General features: G+C 38.2%; 1 protein-coding gene across 2 annotated transcripts in view; it reads left to right on the top strand.

Annotated features, from left to right (window-relative positions):
• The window catches only part of SLC9A9 (solute carrier family 9 member A9), a 686028-nt gene that overhangs the window by 242674 nt on the left and 430908 nt on the right, over positions 1-12446 (top strand). The window lies entirely within an intron of this gene.

Genomic DNA, 12446 nt, shown 5'->3' with positions numbered 1-12446 from the left:
GCCATATTATTTAACCCTAGCTTATCTCCCAGCTCTTTCAGCTCTGTGACGTTGAACACTGATCTCTCCATAACAAAGTTTACTTATCTACAGCAAAAGGGTGTTTATGGGGATTAGAGATACATGTAAAGTAACCAGACATCATAAATCCTCAATAAATGCTAAGTACTGATATTATTATCTAGGAACCATAGGTACTTTATTCATTAGTGTAGTAGCAAATATGCATAGGAAGATATGAGAACATTAAAAAAGAAAGAAGAAACACAAGATTATTTAGAAGGTTGAAGAATGAGGTTTGGAAGAAAGATTATAGAGATTGAAGTACATGATATTAGAGATGAGAAGAAGAATCATTTATTAGTGGTGTTGAATAATATGAAGGGTTATTACCATAAAGATGGCTATCAACTGTTTGCTATTTGCTATTTGACTAGGAAAGTTGGAGCCTACAGTATAGAATGAGTAGAGGTTAGGTAACATGCTCTTACACCAAACTCTTGATGCAGTAGTTGAATGAAAGCATGTGCAAATTAATGAGCAAATGTAGAATAATTTCCTAGTATTTATGTTTCAAAACATCATTACAAAAAGGAGTTGAAGAACTTTTCTATCTGGTGAAATAAAGAGATTAGAGATGTGATTGAGGAGAGGTCTTCAACGGTGTTGATAACATTTTATTTCTGAGTTGGGTAGGGATAGGTATGTGTTTGTCATAATTCTGTGTTGATTTATTCTTTTTGTCTCTTTGGTATCTGTCTTATTTTGCTTAACATAGTGTTTTCAAGTTTCATCTTTGTTGTATGTAGCATGTGTCAGAATTTCACTCCTTTTTATGGCTGACAAATTTTGTTCAGTATAAGTCCATTGAGTATCTACATTTTCACACCTCTGGATTAGCTATACAAACATAAATAAGTAATACATATTCTGTGCTCTTAAGAAGTTCATGATGCAGAGCAGGATGAGGGAAATACTCATAGAAGATGGGAAACAAACAAGTAGAAGCTAAGTATGTACATCATGTAACAAGGCTGCAAGTAAAAAACAAAAGAACAAAAACAATTCAAAATGCCTGAACAATAAATGGATTTACTACCTCAGATAACCAGACATCTGGAGGTCTCACAGTTGGTTAACTGAGCAACTTAAATCCAGGCCAGTTTCCTCTCAACTTTTTGCTTTGCCATCTCCAGTCTCTTCCCATCAAGTTAACTCCCCTCCTCACGGTTGGACAATAATGGACGCATTTCCAGGCAGCTTTTTCACACACAGAGACATCCATAAGCTAAAAGGAGATTATCTCAAGTCTCCTTTTAAGAGCTAAGAAACATTTTACACTATACCTACCCATCCCCTATTTCTTCTGAAGTTTCATTGGCTTAAATTGTCATGCTTCACTCCTGGAGCTAGGCACGAGACCTCCCTCACCCAGAACGCACTGAGGGAGTCTACCTGCATAAACTTAGGTCTGCTGGGGAAAAAGCGAAGGAAAGGGCCCAGGGTAAGTGGCCAAAAATTCTTGCTATACTCTGCCACAAAAGTGCTCACATCAATGTGCAGAGTAGGAAGGGCTTGGATATAATTTTCTCTTATTGATGTTTCATTTCTCTGATGCTCATGAATTGGTTACTTAAACTGAATTCTTCTTCTTCTTTTTAATTTGATTTAATTTTTTTTTGGTGTTCCAAAATCCATTGTTTATGCACCACACCTAGTGCTCCATACAATACGTTCCCGCTTTAATACCCACCGCCAAGCTCACCTGACCCTCTGCCCCCATTCCCTCCAAAACCCTCAGTTTGTTTCTCAGAGTCCACAGACTCTCATGGTTCATCTCCCTCTCTGATTTTCTCCAACTCACTTCTCTTCTTCTCCCAATGTCGTCCATGTTATTCCTTAGATTTTTAAAGCTGTTATATCATGTATGACAACCTGAGAAAATATTGCTCTAAGTTACACTCAAAATTACCAGTGAAAATTATTGGAAAATAATTTTCCATGAGAAGAATATTTCCGTTAAAATAACTTATATGCCAATGATAATTAGAAAATCAGTTATATTATCAAGTAGTGATATACTTATGTAAAATCCACTTTCTCATTCATCTTTAATTGTAATCTTTAGATTTTTCAGTTCATCATGTATTCAATGCCTTAAACTCACCTCCACCTCCTAGTTGTGTTTAACTTCCTTTTGTAACCGATAGTTTTATTTCTAATATTAAAATCCACATCCTTCTTGGGAAATGTTTAAAATTTTAAAAGTATGTGAAGAAGAAATAAAAACAAGACATAATTTTTATGTATTTATTTCCTTTTTCCATAAATAGTTTCACAATTCCAAGTTAGTTTTTGCTCACCATATTCAGTCTGAGACAGCTATGTATTCTGGCTAAACTTGTTATGGTGAGGGACGCCTGGGTGGCGCAGTTGGTTGGACGACTGCCTTCGGCTCAGGGCGTGATCCTGGAGTCCTGGGATCGAGTCCCACATCAGGCTCCCAGCTCCATGGGGAGTCTGCTTCGCTCTCTGACCTTCTCCTCTCTCATGCTCTCTCTCACTGTCTCTCTCTCAAATAAATAAATAAAATCTTTAAAAAAACAAACAAACAAACAAACAAAAAAAAACTTGTTATGGTGATAATCATGTTACATTTTACCACTTTTTGTTTCTCTGATCCAAATTTCCTTTCTCCAGAGTTCATAAATTGGTCACTGTTATTTTCTGTTAAATAAGAAAAACTCCTTTAGAGAAGATAGCTCAGTGGTGCCTTGGATTCCCAGGAGGTATCACTGGGGAAGAGGTTAATAAGTATTTAGATGGACTCTATTGAAGTGTGGATTTGTCTATTGTACAATTGGACATTAAACATTTAAGCATTGGCTTTGTTAATGAGAAGTTAAAGTCAAAGTGGTCAGAGGCTGTCCTCAAATCCTCATTCACAATTCCCATAGGTCTCTCTGAGACATTCATACATGCAGCAAATGGCAATGTTTTGTAAAGCTCTTTCTTTGAGGTTAACACCATAAACACACACTTTCATTTATGAGAAAAGGGTTATTAATATTGCTTGAGGTATCTCTGCCACATGGGGAGAGAGCAATAAAGAGTTGCCCCAGTTTGCATCATAGACTCCCTACTTTGTCCATGACCAGATCGCAGATTAAACACAAACTAAGAAGTTTACAGATGGAATTATAAAATAGGACTTAGCAGGCTAAATTAAGGGACTATATATATTTAACAGAGGCATAAACTGCTACCAAGTTTTAGACAAAGTGCAATATTTTAAATAGATGACACAATGTGTTTATCTTTTGAGGTGTGAGATCTGAGCCTTCTGTTGTCATCAAGTTCATCTTCTGAATCAATGACACATGCTCCAATAAACATCAAGTGACAGCTCCTAGTCACTAACCAACACGGGGTTCTTGGAGCAGATCCAATCCTCAGGAATAGAAGCCATGTAAATAAACACTGTTGGGCAGGTCATGCACTGAGAGCAAACCAGACAAAGACATCAAAGCAATTCCTGGACATATTGCTGTAGCTGAACAGATGGTAGGCAAGAGAAGTGCTTAAAGGAGCCACTGGAGCACAATTTCAAGTGATGTCTCACATCCTTTGACAGTTGGAGAGTGATAGAAACAAACAGATCATGGGCATATATTACCACTTAGGAATGATTCGGTTCAAAGATGATCTGGGCAAAAGACATAGTGGGATCTTCTCAGAAAATGGTAGCAAATATGGAAAGGGGACTATAACTTGGGCATCAAAGACATAACCTGGGTCAGAAATATAGCAGGGGTGACTTTGTTACATCTTAAGAGTCTCATGTTTATTGTGGAGCATTGTACCCCACATCATCTTAACAGTAAGAATACTTGATATTAGAGAGGACAGGAGCATTTCTGGTGAGAGCTCTAGCCATTTTACAGCCACAAAGGAACCAGTCTATGTTAATCAGGTGAAAATGGCAGAGCTGAAAATTACCATATGAGTCAAGGATGTTTTGTCACTTGTAGCCTATAGCATCTTAACTGGTTAGATTTTTTTTTTTTTTTTCAAGTCATGCTGACTTCAGAAAGTCTTCTTGACATGAGGAAGGGAGGTGGCTTAGTCTATCAGGCCTTATCTTCTGCTCTATCCATTCATCTATCCATCTATCATTTATTATGTGCTTACAATATTCAAGGCATTTAAATGAACATTAAAAATACTAAGATGAATTGGAAACAGCCCCTGCTCTTGCAGTGCTCCCAACCCTGTTAACAGATGATAATATGATATAATAGAAACATAAGAATGAACAAAACGTCTTCATAGTCAAGAGTAGGGAGTGATGAGTTCTTATTTCCGGGTCAGATGAAGAGAAGGACATAAAGAGAACTTCCTCAGCAGAAAGGATGTTTTGGGGAGAAGGAACTGTAGAAGCAAAGCAAAGCAGTAAATCCCAAATGTTCATCTCTAAAGGTAAATCCTTGAAGAAAGACAGGCTGTATGGAAATGTCTGCATCACAAGGGAAGCCCAGAGAATGGTAAACAATAACAGAAAAGAGGTCAGTTTATTTAGATACTGCAAGAAGGAGAAAGTAGGTTTGAGGAAGGAGGGGAGATGGGTTAGAAGATGATCCTTGCCCTTAAGTTATACAGTCATGTCAAGGTCTCCAAAATACTTCCCTTTCAAAGGGGTTCCAAGAAGTGAGCATGCTCCCCAAAGTCTTCTTGACCCCTTTTCTGGTTCTGATTGCCAGATTCATGTAAGTACTTCTTTTCACCCCACTTTGCCTTGACATGTGTACTTCAGTTCCACATACATTTATATGACAAACTACCTACTGTATGCGATACAGAGATAAATACCAGATATACCTCCTCCATGCCTGAGGAGCCAACAGGATAAAAGAGAAAATACACACATAATAATTACCTATCATACAATAGGAAACATTATAATAAAAGTAAGTATGCAGGCAAAATCTTTGGATACAGTAAGGGGAGATTGTCCAGGTACAGAGAATAGATTATATTTCTATTGATTCTGAATGATAAGTAATGGTAGGAAGTTTCAGGCTGGAGAAGACCTTCCAGATAGAAGGATCAACATAAACTGGGAACCCTACAACAAGAGGGCATCCAAAGTGAAAATCTTCTAGGGAACAAGAAGTCACAAGGAGGTGAGTTGAGGGGTTTGGCACAGAGGAGTGATTAGAGTGGAGTCTGATGTGACAGGATGGGAGAGGGTTTACAGGTCAATAAAAATATTAAATGCCATCATGAGGAATCTGGATTTCACTTATTATGTATGTGTTGAATATCTCCCATGTCCCTAGAACTGTTTGGATTCACAGATAAAAACACAAGACCCAGTCCCTGTCCTCAAGGAGGCCTAAACCAGTGGAAGAGAAAGACACAGGAATAAGAGTAAGGAGAGCTAATATTTATAGAGCCCTGACCTTGTGTCAGTACTGTATTTGGATTATATCATGTATTCCTTGCAACGTCCTATGAGATACTATTAAGTGTCAAGTCTAAAGAGTTCCTAGGAATTTTTCATCTTCATAGACTAATGACATGTAGTTAGGAATACATTTTAATTATAAATGTTTTTAATTCAAATGTTTTTCACTTAAACAGCACAACACATCAGGTCATTTGAGTTGTTTTTTAAGAGATAACAATGGTTTCACTAATGACCCAAGTAAAGAGTTTTTATAGAAAGTATTTAAGAATATTTAAGAATGCAGGTTTTCTTTATTGTTCACTGTTTATATTTGGAAATGTAATCTTATACTTGAGCTACTTTGGTTAGAAATAATGATAAGATTTTAGACAGGTGTATCCTTTTCTCTAAGTACTCAGAAACTTCTTTTTACTTCTACTTATCAGTCAACAAATATTTATTGAATATCTGCTATGTGCCAGACACTGTTAATTAAAATTTGTTTCTCCTTTGTTATGTTAAAACTCTAGACCTGTATCATTTGTTTACGCTATACTTAGGAAGGCAGCTTTTTTTCTTACTATTCATTTTGTTTTTTTCCAATTACTCATGATTTTTTGTGGGGGTGGGGATCTCTTATGTTGAGAATCTTTTATGATTCATCTCAACCCTCAAGTGATTATTAAGAAATCTCACTGAAGCACTAAATCCAATCTTAGAGGCACTGGGATGAGTCCTTTAAACTTTATGCTGTGTGCTTTTGCAATGATGGATTCCTTGAGAATTAAAGAAAGATAACTACGATCCTCGTTACTATATTTCCAATCAACCGTATCCTCCCAGAGTATTTCCCTTAGGCATTTTAGAAAGGAGATGGATTTTTTTCCAGTCTATGAAGACATTATTTAATTAACTGGGTCAATACTTTTTAAAACTCTGCCCGCAAAAGTACATGCACCTCTCCACGCCTCTTATCTGGACATATTTTTATTATAGCTTATTCATAGGCAGATTTTATCCACTGAAGAGATGTGTCATAGACGATATGCAGAATGTTCAGGGGCAAGCATAAATCTAATGATGTGTTAGAAGACAAAAAATTAACAATATGTATGATAATTATTTTATTTACCTGTTAAAATGGATTATATCAAGGTATAATTCTTATAGAATAAAAGGCACCCATCTTCAGTGTGCAGTTAGGTGAGTTTTAACAGATATATGCACCATTTAAACACCATCCCAACTGATGCAGAGAGCATTTCCATCATTCCCAAAGTTTCCTTGGTGCCCCTATGCAGTCAGTCACCCTCATCCTCACCACAAGCAACCTAACTTGAGGCAGAATAAAGGACATATCACATCTCCTGCCTTCAAAGCCTTAATACAATAGTAGAGGGAAAAAATGAACACTGAAGAGATTTAATAACAAAACAATGATATGCTCAAGTGTGAAGGTCAAATATGGGAGTCTAGGCACTATTTCCCTGGGGTGGGAGGAGACCTGGCTTCAGCAATACAAGGCCTGGGCTCTCCTTTGTATAATCTGTTTCTAACTGTCTTGGTTTTCTCACCTCTAACGCAAGGAGCTTGAAACATCTGACCTCAAAAGGCCCTTTTTTCATTGTACCTCTATATTTTACTTGTGAGCAGTGAATGCTCTAGTCCTTAGGAATGCCACTGTTGTGGTAATCTTTAATTATCCTAGTAAGTAAGATGTCTGACTTCAGTCACCAAATACATTTTTATAAAAGTTAATTTTTTAAATGCTTTGTATATCAGGCTCTTCTCATCAAAAGCAATCAATGCAGTTTTATTTTAGCCTCTTTACATAATTTGAAATAATTTGAAGGAGGTTTTTTTTTGTTGTTGTTGTTTGGTTTTGAAAAATATGTTAATTGCTGTTTTCTAGCCAGGGATTAGCCACAAGGGACTGTCCTCAACTGTCCATCATCTCCCCTGTTGGCCAGTACCCTTCACCCAGAGGTGGTTTTCTCAAAGTTAAATTTTCAGAAGTCATCCGGCAAGGAGTGAAATAGGGAGTGAAGACATGGAAAAAGAGGTCTCCACAATGGGCTTCAATTCCAGCAATGGCAAAAATTCCATCTTTAGACATCAAATGAATAATTGGGCAATTATCTGGCATCTCTGATCATTGGGTTCCTTTATTTTTATTCAGTAGGCTTCTTAAAGTTAGCTTCTAAAACTCTATTGACCTGGAAATCTTGTTAAAATTCAGATTCTGAATCATGAAGTCTGAGGTGGAGCCCGAGATTCTCCATTTCTAACACACTCCTGGCGATACAGACAACCTTAGAACAGGTACACACTTGGACTGGTGATCGGAGTGGTGAAGTGTTTGACGGCTTGCCTTCTCTGGATAACTAACCTACTGACCATTCTTCTTCAGATTCTTTATGTTATAAAAGGTGCATAGTTAAGAAATGTCAACTTGTCAGGAAATACATTTCCTGTGTGTTGAATTCAGTAGAGTCAACACTCCGACAGTGCTGAAAATGTCATTGAAATACACATTTCCATAATGCAACCAACCCGTTAGCCAAGCCTCCTCACTAGAGACTGTCTCATCCTTTGGATTAACATGAAAGATATGAATATCATTTCAAACGCCCAGACACCTGTATACCAGATGTAGAGGTCGCATCCCTCATCATCTTGGACCCCTGATGGACTTAAACCTGAGACAATGGCTGATTTGGGTAACCTCTACACAGAACATCTGGTTTGGAAGTTTTAGTCTCTAACTCTATGTGTGTAGAAGTTGATCAGATGTTTGTCCTGACCTTGCTTTTCAGGAACGCAATTTTGTTTTGTTTTGTTTTGTTTTCCTGCTTATTGGTCTGTTGATTTCTAAAAACACTTTGTTCCATTAATCATATACCCAAGAAGACATACTATTTTTATCACCTAAAGAAGGCAGATGCTGAAACTCAGAGCAGATTTTTATGTTGTTGGGTTTGTTTAGGGATACCAGAGCTCAATCAAGCTGTTGGGGTGACTTAGAGAGGACTGAGTGGAGAATAATAATCAAACTATTGTCAGAAGATTATAGTTTAAAAGTTATACAGAAAGAATAGGCAGCATTAGCACTAGCTAGAACTGATAATATAAGTGTTATATAGGAACTCATTTTTATTTTATTCTTAATTTTATTTTTATTTTGGCAGAGGGAGGGGCAGAGGGAGGGCTCCACTCAGCATGGAGCCCAACTCTGGCTTGATCTCAGGACCCTGAGATAATGACCTGAGCCAAAATCAACAATTGGATGTTTAACCAACTGAGTCACTCAGGCAACGCTCAAGTTTTATTTAAATTCTGGAAGAAACTTAGGAGATTATTCTTATAGAGAAGTTACCCACCACCCCAGTCCATGTAATAGTTTTCCTCACTGGTGGCCAGGATGGATTGTTGTGGCATACCTTTAGCTCTTCCCCTCCACTCTCCTTTTATCAATTACCTCTTTTCCACAGGTTCCCTCCCTGAATCTTCAAGGCATCTCCAGGTTTAGAGAGTGGAAACTCATCACATCTAAGTGTTTCTTTATACCATGCCACAAAAAGAACTAAGAAATGGAAGTCTCCAGCCTTTCTCCTACTTTTGTCTGCCCACAGGACAGGTTTCTGACTTGGTCTTTACATAGAACTCTCTCCCACATGCTCTGAGGATGTCACATGTGATTCTAGTAGGTAGGAGATATAAGGGGGCATTTTTTTAATTTTTATTTTAAGATTTTATTTATTTGAGAGGGAGAGAGAGAGAGAGAGAGAGAAAGAGTGAGTGAGTGAGAAAGAGAACAAGCAGGGTAGGGGTGAGAGGCAGAGGGAGAAGCAGACTCCCTGCAGAGCAGGGAGCCTGAGGTGCCACTTGATCCCTCCCTGGACCCTGGGATCATGACCTGAGTGGAAGGCAGATGCTCAACCAACAAAAGGTGCTTAAGGGGTCATTTTAAAAGGTATTGTTGGGAATTTAGGGTACAAAAATTGTATCTGATAACCTGGACTTTGTTCTTTTAACTAAGGTAGGCCTTAAGGAAAATACTGAAGGACCGAGCTATACATGGGTTATAGCTTCAAAATATTAAATTGGTCTTTCCTGTACCTAGACAGCCAACATTTTCATTAACCCATTTATTCTTTTGCCTTCCTGAACTGAACCTAGAAAAGAGATTTCAACCTAAGAATCTAAGAAGGTATTTTCAGCACTTTGCCTATTTTTCTGTTCAAAGCTACATACATTCCTGAATACGTGGATGGAGAGTAGAAAGTAGTGGGAAGCTGAGTGACTGTTGGAAGCCATGGAAGGTGGGAGTGGAAAGAAATGCTGGCTCTTCGTAGTTTTAAAGGGTATGTCAGGACACCTGTAGGCCTAGGAGGCATTTTGATGATGCTTCCACTTGCAGGAGAGCCTGCTTTCCTGACATCTCTTTACATCTGGGTTGAATTAAAAAAATAGAACTCTGTACCTGCTCACTTGTTCTTTCCTCAGCAACTGAGGTCCAAATGTGCCCTCCTCAGGTAGCCTCCAGCCTCACAGTGAGTCCTGACTTTGATTGCTAGGGAAAGAGCAGTAAAGAAAAATTCTGGGCCTAGGTAGAAATCTGTCTTTTTTTTTTTTTTCCCAAATTATTTGTCATGCATATAGCTATATGGCTAGAACTCTTGGAATATTTGCCTCAAAATTCCAGTAAAGAACCCAGGCGTGCAGGCACCTTTGTGGCTCAGTGGGTTAAAGCCTCTGCCTTCGGCTCAGGTCATGATCTCATGGTCCTGGGATCAAGCCCCACATCGGGCTCTCTGCTTGGCGGGGAGCCTGCTTCCCCCACCCTCTCTCTCTGCCTGCCTCTCTGCCTACTTGTGAATCTCTGTCAAATAAATAAATAAAACCTTAAAAAAAAAAAAAAAACAAGTGTGGCATATTTGTATGTGTGTGTGTATCAAAATCTTTACAAGTATCACTTGGGCTTAATTTAGAACATTCATTTGGAAGTGTTTTGAAAAATGCTGCCAGCTATTAGGGTTAGGAATTACAGCCAAGTATGAGAGAAAAAGTAGATTATTTATTTAATTGAATAATTATTGGGCATTCACTCAATAGTAGGATCAATAGTAGAAGCAGTTTTTCAAGAGGAATCTTCAAGGAGTGTTAATGTGGGAGCGCCTCTGATTCTCTGACTGAGAAGTTGGCCTTCAAAAATATAACAATGTTGAACCTACAAACATATGTGTTAATTAGTGGAAAACAGAGGGTGATAGTCCAGAATGAGAAGAGGGCCTACAGAGGAATGGGATTGAGGATAATTTAACACTACTACTTAGTATTGGTGTGTGTGTGTGTGTGTGTGTGTGTGTGTTTCCCCCATTTATCCTAAATGTTTTCAACAAGTAATTTTTCAGCACTTCTTAAATTCCAGGCACTAAACTAGGTATTAAAGATATGAGGAATAACATATGGTACCTGCTCTAGGGCACCCACAACTTAGTTATAGCAAGTAAACAAGTGTTACAAGACAACATGCTATATCTACCATGGAATCATGGACAGAAGAAGGAAGGAGCGAATACCTATGACTATCTTAGAAGATCCAGGGTAAACAATGAGGAGGTTGAGATGGCTTCCCAAAGACAGCCGACCCTGAATTGAGACTTGAAGATTGAGTAGGACCATTTCAGATGGATATCAAAAGGTGAGAGTGGTAGAGGCAAAAGGTATTCCACTTGAAGACAACAGCAGGTAACAGGGTGTGATTTTATTAGCCCTAATGTTTTTGAACAAGAACATCACACACATGTTTGCATGTATTTTATTTTCAGATAAAAATATGGATTCTGGGGGCAGGTGGGTGGCTCAGTCGTTAAGCGTCTGCCCTCGACTCAGGTCATGATCCCGGGGTCCTGGGATCGAGCCCTGCATCAGGCCCTCTGCTCAGCAGGAAGCCTGCTTCTCCCTCTCCCACTCCCCCTGCTTGTGTTCCCTCTCTTACTGTGTCTCTCTCTGACAAATAAATAAAATCTTAAAAAAAATATATGGATTCTGGTATTTTTCCAGACCACCATTTTCCACATTGTTAAGACTCTTATCATCTCCCTGTTTGAAAAAACAAAGAAATACTAAAATAAAAAAGCAACTAGATTAATTGAAGCCATGGTAATTAAAAGCTGAAGATCCAAAGCTCTATTTTTTTAAAAAAACCAATTCCTATTCCTGAAAGGGCTTAGTTGAAAGCTAAAGAATATGTTGTGATTGCATGTCTTCATCTGTATTTTTATTAAAGACACAAGAAAAGGAGACAATTTTCCCAAGTGAAAATGGTTTAAATTTACAATTTGTTGTAATTATTTTGTTATTAAGCATCATGCCTGTGCATTTGGCACCAATGGGCTGCTGTAGCCCAGATGTCTCCCCATAGGAATAAAGGGTCCTTGAGGGAGCTACAAGTCTTGCCCCAAAGATCCTGTAGAATAGAAAATGGGAAAATGGTAAGACACCTGCCTGTGTGAGGAAGTCTGAGCTCTTCATTTGCCATGGAATACAAATTCCCACAGTTAGAACCTCTCAGAAATTGTGAGTTGTGTTCTATAAGGAAGCAAATGTGAACTGAAAGAACACATTAGGAAGCTAATGTCCATGAACTCTTTAGTATGAATTTTAAAAATCTGGTTAAGATTCAACAGCCACTTTTTGAGCTATCTACTATGTGTTAGCCTAACAGCCTTCCAGGTCAGTATTGCTATCTTCTTTGCACAGAGGAAGAGACTGACATTCCCAGACACTAAGTTGTCCTATTAAACAGCTACTAAATAGCAGTGCTTGCAGATGAACCCAGAATTTCTGGCTGTAAATGCTCTTTGCTCTATATTCAGCTGTCACTTTGAAACTCAGAAAGCAGAGTCCTAAAGGGATGGAATTCATAATTCATAATTTTTGATAAAAGGATTGAGGGAAAGGGAATTTTCAATCCATGAGATACCATCTGGGT

This window comes from Neovison vison, chromosome 6, assembly GCF_020171115.1.
Source record: "Neovison vison isolate M4711 chromosome 6, ASM_NN_V1, whole genome shotgun sequence".
NCBI lineage: Eukaryota > Metazoa > Chordata > Mammalia > Carnivora > Mustelidae > Neogale > Neogale vison.
The sequence above is the reverse complement of the archived record's forward strand: the minus strand, read 5'-3'. Positions and strand labels throughout refer to the sequence as shown.